We start from the raw sequence: 8,600 nt of genomic DNA on the forward strand, positions 1-8,600 counted from the left end.
ATATGCTAGATGTGATGCAACTTACAAATTTACGGAAGGACGGATCGACCCTAAACTTAGAAAAGCATTGCTTTTAAAAACTTGTAATAATGCTGGTAGTTTAAATAAACAACTTTGTTATAATGTATTTCTTTATAGCTCAACAAGGATAAAGATGACAATAGAGCGTTAATAAAATATCTATAATGCAAAGTAGAACGATGTCTGTCCGTCTGTCCCTTAAGATCTCGGTAATCACGGAACCGTTCGGATTTTACTCTTCAGGGAATATACCTACTGGTCCTGTGGTGGTTTTAGGCTATTTTCTTGAGGAGGTGGGACACTCCCACCCCCCCCCCCAATAAAAATCCCCCCTCAATTTTTTTTTCTTTTTTTTCTTGCATAGGTACCTATTTTTCCACATTTTTTTCTGATGGGGAAGTTAGTTAACATAAAAACTACTGGCGACAGCACCAGTAGCACTTAAATTTTTTTTTAATTTCCTCTTGGGGCGAAGCCGCTAGTGTTTATATAAAGTCCTAGGACAAACACAGTAGTGACAAACGTCGGAGTGAGCACTTAACATCCATTTTTATCCATCTTATGGGTATTTAAATACCTAACCCCCACGGGGGGCTTATTTGTATAGTCATAACTAAACCTAACCTAACATGTATAGAAATACTTAATATTTTACTCCAGAGTTTGTCCCTCCTGTGTTTGTCCTGAAATCTTACATATTAATTTCAATTCGTTGCCTATGCGCGACTGAGGCGCAGCTGCTGAGCCCTACAAACTAGGAATTATCAGAAAATTATAGAGAAGTTGCGCATCTAGCAAAATAATCAGTGCCTAATTGCAGGGAGGGAGGGGATATCAGACCCCAAAGTTTTATAATAACTTTTTATTATTCGTTAGCTTCACAACTTTAGAAACTCTTGAATTTTGTTTGGTTGGTTCATTAAGTTCAGTGTCAAAACGTTTTAATTACAGAATGAATAATTTTGTGCATAATCATTGGGGATGTACATAAATCTATCGGCCATTGACCTATCCCTTTATATCCCTGGCCCCATTGTGTGATTTGTACTTAATTAATTAAAGTAAATTAAAACAAGAAACTTTAAAATAAAGAAAGTTTTCTTTAATTAAAGAAATCCAGAGATGGGTTTTTAATAAATGCCGCGTTTTTTTGACAATTTTTTAGACATTGATTGATTGAACGAAGACGATGGGAGAGTATACAACATAAGAATTCAAAATTTTAAAATTATTATTTTAGCCATTTGTATAATGTCTAATACAAATTAAATCCATTTTCGCTGCATATTTATTAAAGCATTTTTTTAGATCTGTATTAGACATTATACAAATGGCCAAAATAATAATTTTAAAATTTTGAATCCTTAAGTTGTATACTCTGTTTTAAACCTTATTTCATCTTGAAGATCAACGATTTTAAAGGAGTATACAAATTAAGAAATCAAAATTTTAAAGTTATCATTTTAGCCATTTGTATAATATCTAATACAGCTCTAAAAAGATGCATTAATAAATATGCAGCGAAAATGGATTTAAGTTGTATTAGACATTATACAAATAGCTAAAATAATAATTTTAAAATTTTGAATTCTTATGTTGTATACTCTCCCATCGTCTTCGTTCAATCAATCAATGTCTAAAAAATTGTCAAAAAAACGCGGCATCTTTCAAAAACCCATCTCTGTAGCAAGAAAAGAAGTATCCATTGAAGGGGTTTGTTAACAGTAGGGAAGGGAGATACGGAAAGTGTCATGTGTAACGTCAAAAAAACACGTCTAAATCCATCTCTGTTTTAGGGGTTTCCTTTCCCACTTCTCCGCTCATCCTTCCTTTTAAACGTATTTTTATGACGTCACGCATGACACTTTCCGTATCCCTGAAAGATGTCCATCCGCTCATTAGATGCCTGATGTATCAAAAACCACTGGACCGATTGGGTTCTGCTTTTCAGGAATAGAAATACATTTTTTAAAAATAATTCTTGAAGAATAAAATTGCCATTCCTATGGGGGCGATAAAGGGGATAAGCAATTAGCATTCCTTCTCAATTTTTTAAATGTATGTTAGATTTCATCGGCCCTGATAAATATTTTAACCTTCAAATTAGATCACCTTCAAAGTTTATGATACCTCTCATAAAAATATTTAAGAGGCTGAGAAAGGTCAATGAGAAATAGAATAGTTATTTCTCGCATCGTATTATAAACGGCTTTCCGCGGATATAGAATGTACAATTATAAGATTAAAACCAGTTTTTTTAGCCCCGAGGTGCCGAAGGCACCGGCTAAAAACTGGTTTAATCTTATGATCGTACATTTTATATTCGTAGAAAGCTGGATATAATTCGATGCTAGACATAGTTTTTTCGTATGGATGAGAACCGGTTCCTATCCACCGGATTCGAATGAATACGAGAAAAATATTTTAATCTATTGTTTTTACACAAAAAAAATTTCTAATCTATGTCTAGCCTGTTTTCTGTGTTTCAAGATAAGCTGATCAGGGATCTAAAGGGATAAGACAATGGCTTATAAATTAGTGTACATCCCAAATGATGATACTCAAAATTATCCCTTCTGTAGATTACAATTAGTGGTTGCAACGTTTGGACACTTAACTTTTGGGGACTAGTGTAATAAACAGCACAATGTTCCTTCTCTCCCTGTAAGCTAATACTTTCAAGCAACTTAAAATAATAGCATTTTTTATTAGAAACAAATTTACACCTTTTATAAATCTTTTTGTTATATAAGCGAAAAAGTAATGTATTGGATTTATTATTACTTGGATATTACATCAGATTATAATGTACTTAAAAAAATTAAGATAACAATCCGCCCAACCTTCCCCCTGTTACTTGATGAACTTACTAACCATGAAATGACAGGGATATAGCAACCTGAATTGACGACAATTTTTCATCTGACATAATATCCACATATAATGTACATCCATTGTAAAGGAAACATAAATCTACAACAAAATAAACGATGAAACTGTATTCTTTCAAAGAAATAATAGACGGGGAGGGTGGGGACATTGGGCTGTGTATTATACTAGTCCCCAAAGTTTTATTGTAACGTTTTCTTATTCGATAAATTAACAACTTTGGGGACTTTTATTGAAGTTTGATTGGTTGGTTCATTTAGCTAGCTGATTGTCAAAACGTTTTAACCATTAATTGTAATGTACAGAAGGTTTAATTTTGTGCATCATCATTGGGAATTTATTGGCCCTTGTCTTATCCTTTTAGATCCGTGGTTTGTTTGTATGTCTGTAAAGTGTAATTTTGAATAGTAAGTTGTGTAACATCTAGAAATAACAAGGAAAATGGAACATTTTTCTACAACAAAAATTCAGGGAGTAAGGGAGGGGACAATGGATCGAATATTCAATTCTTAAGGAGTCTCAGACTTTGGGGACTGGCTTAAAGGGAATGTGCACGAATACAGCAGTTTCTTACTGATTTTGGGGACTTGCGCATCAATGCCCCGCTAACTAGCTGAGCTAGTTTTGAATATGCAGACAGAAAAGTTTGTTATTTATCGCTGGTTTTAACAAATATTTTTTCCCAAGAAAATGTCTTTTCATATATAGAAACTCTACTGTGATATTTATGTATTAAATAATCTAAGAACCGCTTGAATTTTGGGGTCAGTTATAAATATATCAGAAGGGTTGAGGTAGTTCTAAACAAGATTTTTCTAGTGATTAATTACAGAATGTTTACTACATTGTGATGTGTTGATAATTTAATTTTCAAGTAAATGATTTTTTTCTTAGAACTAATTTTGTTCTAAATTAGGTTACCATGATCTCTTTACAATTTTGATAAAATTTTCTTGAAAAATCTGGTTTTCGTTGCTTTTCAGCGAACCCTCTTAAATTGAATTAATTGCCCATTGTCCCCTCCCTTACTCCCTGACAAAAATTAGTGTTGAAACAATCGATATATTATTAGTTGGATGTTGCACCAGATTTTCAAAGTGATGCTCGTAGTGGGTTAAAATAACTACCTCCCAACCCCATTCACCCTCTTTACCCCATCCCTTCCCCTTCTACTGGCCAATAAATAAGGTCCATATAAGCAAACAAAATTAACGACAAATATTAAACTGTCAATATTTCCACGTAAATCCTATATCTATTCGTGAAACTATATACTATCAAAGAAATAAATGTACACATTTATCACAATTGTTCCTGATAATGACATAGAGTGTTATGGATGGACGGAAACAGTGATTTTTAAAGTAGATTCTTAAAAATCTAAAGAAGTCAACAAAGAAAATTTTGCTTTTTATTTCTTACTTGTGGCTACGCCCCCATAGACCAATAGGGGCACATTAAGAAAAGGGGGGGGGGGATAGGATTTGACTGAAATTTCAGTTTCAAAATAAAAAAGGAAAAGCAATGGATAAAATGTTCTTTGGGCGATAGTGGTATCCTCCCAAAAAATAGATTGAAATTTTCCGGGACCTATACGAGGCTTCACTGTACAAAACATACAGACAAGCAGGCATCTAAAGGGATAAGATAAGTGAAGATAAATTAATGTTCTATTAAAAAAACACCCTGTATTATTCAAATGGAAACATGGCTTATGACAAAAGTTCAAAATTATTAAACAAGTTACGGAGATGGGTTTTTAATAAATGCCGCATTTTTTCGACAATTTTTTAGACATTGATTGATTGAACGAAGACGATGGGAGAGTATACAACTTGAGAATTCAAAATTTTAAAATTATTATTTTAGCCATTTGGATAATGTCTAATACAACTTAAATCCATTTTTGCAGCATATTTATTAATGCTTCTTTTTAGAGCTGTATTAGATATTATACAAATGGCTAAAATAATAACTTTAAAATTTTAAATTCTTAAGTTGTATACTCTGTTAAAATCGTACAGGGCATTGATCTTCAAGATGAAATAAGGTTTTTAACAGAGTATACAACTTAAGAATTCAAAATTTTAAAGTTATTATTTTAGCCATTTGTATAATATCTTATACAGCTCTAAAAAGATGCATTAATAAATATGCAGCGAAAATGGATTTAAGTTGTATTAGACATTATACAAATGGCTAAAATAATAATTTTAAAATTTTGAATTCTTAAGTTGTATACTCTCCCATCGTCTTTGTTCAATCAATCAATGTCTAAAAAATTGTCGAAAAAACGCGGCATTTATTAAAAACCCATCTCGGTCCTTTCGTGTTAATGTAGACAATAAGAGATATAAGTTTTCCGGAATTTTAATGTAGGGAGTAGATTTGAAATCTGCATCAAATTTTAAGGATTTTTTATAAAATTCATTTTTTGTATAATTCTTTATCTAAAAGCGGAAATACAAATTAAGTTAATTAATTTTGGCATCCGTGATTGGTGGATTTAAAAAATCTGAGCTCTGATTGGATGTCGTACATCATTCAACCAATTAGAGCGCAGGTAGTTTAAAATCCAACTATCCTATTGGTCAAAATTAATTAACTTAAAATGTATTTCCGCTTTTAGATAAAGAATTATACAAAAAACGAATTTTATAAAAAATCCTTAAAATTTGATGCAGATTTCAAATCTACTCCCTACATTAAAATTCCGGAAAACTTATATCTCTTAGTAGACAAGGAAACCCCAAAGAATATTTAGAACTTTTGTTAATTTCGTAGTTTTGTAAGATTTCAGTCTGGGCCTCCATAGGAAGATCATGTCCTGGATCAAGATAATTTGCCCTTTGATGAGTGCTATGGTATAGATCTGGTCTATGACTTAAGATTCCAGCCAAGAGAATAACTGCCCCAACATGGCTGTCTGGGCATTGGTTCTGGCACCCAGGGGACAATTTGCCACCTGTGGTTCTCTTGGTCCACAACACCACATTGTTAGGGGCTTTAAAGCCTCTGAGCGATATTGGAGCAGGTTTAGGATTGGTGCGGTTCCATCTCTCTGGTATGCAATGGCAACCCTTCTTTTACTCCTTCTGCTGTTCATGCGACTTTGTATGTCTGGAATGAGCAATATGTTTTGATTTGGAGCCCAAGGAGGAATTGGAATATCTTGATCTAATACTCTCCATATCTGAGATGGGGTTTTAAAAAATGCCGCATTTGATTGACATTGATTGATTGAATGAAGATGATGGGATTTTAACACCGAGTATACAACTTAAGAATTCAAAATTTTAAAATTATTATTTTAGCCATTAATGCTTCTTTTTAGAGCTGTATTAGATATTATACAAATGGCTAAAATAATAACTTTAAAATTTTAAATTCTTAAGTTGTATACTCTGTTAAAATCGTACAGGGCATTGATCTTCAAGATGAAATAAGGTTTTTAACAGAGTATACAACTTAAGAATTCAAAATTTTAAAGTTATTATTTTAGCCATTTGTATAATATCTTATACAGCTCTAAAAAGATGCATTAATAAATATGCAGCGAAATTGGATTTAAGTTGTATTAGACATTATACAAATGGCTAAAATAATAATTTTAAAATTTTGAATTCTTAAGTTGTATACTCTTTGTTGAAATCCCATTGTCTTTGTTCAATCAATCAATGTCTAAAAATTTGTTGAAAAACGCGGCATTTTTTAATACCCCATCTCAGGTCATAGTTATCTCGCTGGACATCAGGACATCTTTAGATGTATCCTTGAATATACTCTGGAGTTGTATCCATTGCTTCATGGAACAGTGTGAGATCTTCAAACACTGGTTTAAGTTGTTTTCTCCTCATCTCCTCATGTCACATACAATTTCTTCAGCTTTTTGCAATATAAATGTTCCTTGGCAAAGCTCATGGAAATCTGTGCTGAAAAGCTGTGGAAATTCGGTCTCTTCTCTATTCAGGACATTGGCGATTTGCTGTTCAGTTGGGCGTTTAAACAGGTTAACGTCAAACAAGGGCTCTGGATGCCTAAGAGTGTCCAGCCAATTAATGGTCATCAAATTGGCCATAAGGTGTTCAGTCTCACTTAAATATGTGAAACCATCTGGAAGTTCATGTGACAGATAAAATGTCAAACTCCACAAAGAATTTATTGCCGCAGCATTACAGTAGAGGGCAGTTACTTTCAAAACCTATGGTATAAGCTCATAACCACAAGGTTCTAATAGAACAGGATGAACAGAATATCTGTTTCCTAGGATCATGTACCTATATATTCTGGTAAAAAAGTTCTCCACATAAACTCGTCCAGTTGAGCTATATGTTCTAGAATGGTTAGCCTGACATTCCATTAGCTGTCTTCCACGAGGAATTTCCTGACCTTCTGGCTTTGACACTTCAATCCTCCGTCCATCAACAGATCTTATATGGGAGCTTGTCTTTGAGGGCAACACATTAGTAGTTCTAAAATCTGTTCCTTCTTCAATAACTCTAAATGTTTCTTGAATAGACCATGCTGTCTACTAAGCTGGTACCATATTTTGTCCATCAAAACAACGAGGTGTATGTACTCTGGTACATCTGCAATCAGAGATTGAACACCTCCTTCAAATCCCCCATGAGTTTTAACAAACATCATATGAGCATGTTTGCGTTTACAGTGGCAGCAGGGGATGATATGGCTGTACATATGGCCACAAATCTGGCTATGCCATCCATCGTAGAAAAACCAGCTTTCCTAGAGCATTGATGCTAGATTTGCTACTGTAGGTTCTAGCTTCCAAATGGGGATCTCTACTTTTTGGCACTTCTATCTCAACCCCATCCAAGGCCAACACAACTGTGTACATCAATCTGGGGGCATCAGGATTCCTTTGCTGATATGCTTCTGACCATGGGCGATAAATTTCAGAAACGCGAGGAATAGTCATGGTTGCATGAATGCATATATCCCACCACTTTTTCCATGGGTTTGGTAAAAGTGGATCTTCCGGTCTGAAATGAAGCCTTCTGGTTCTTACATTAAAAGGATGGGTTTGATAGAGCAGACTCATTGATTGATCTAACCACCTAGATACTGTTGTTTTTGCAACTACAAAAATAGTTCCCATCGTCTCGTAATCTTAATAAAATTGTACTATTTTTACATAATAAAAAAGGGGGGAGGCGGAATTGACACTTTTTATAACCAGAACTAAAAGTCAAAGGAACTCAACCAAATAAAGAGTTACAGCTCTGAGATTTGACGTTTAGTTATGGTTTTAAAAAGTGTCACTTCTGCCCCCTCCCTTAAATAAACATATTTCTCATATTCATTACATGTACATGTAGGATCAAATCTAATCAAATCATTTATATTTACCATAAAGATCATACAACTACTCCCAAACTTTGGACACTCCGCCAATTGAGTTAACTGGGCAAGTTATTTACTATATAATTGACATATTATTGACATATAATTGATGGTTTATATTTATTTCCATCGTGATTATTGGACTATTTTGATTAAAACCATAAAATACATATATAATTAATAATATGACAGGTGTAAAAAAAAAAATTAATGTACATCCTCAATGTTAATACACAGAACTACCCCTTCTACATATTACAAATAATGGTTGAAACCTTAATGCATCAAAATTCATTAAAAGTTCCCAAGGTTGTTAAGCCAATGAA

Source organism: Acartia tonsa, chromosome 8 (genome assembly GCF_053477335.1).
Source record: "Acartia tonsa isolate MP-2025a chromosome 8, ASM5347733v1, whole genome shotgun sequence".
In the NCBI taxonomy this organism is placed as follows: domain Eukaryota; kingdom Metazoa; phylum Arthropoda; class Copepoda; order Calanoida; family Acartiidae; genus Acartia; species Acartia tonsa.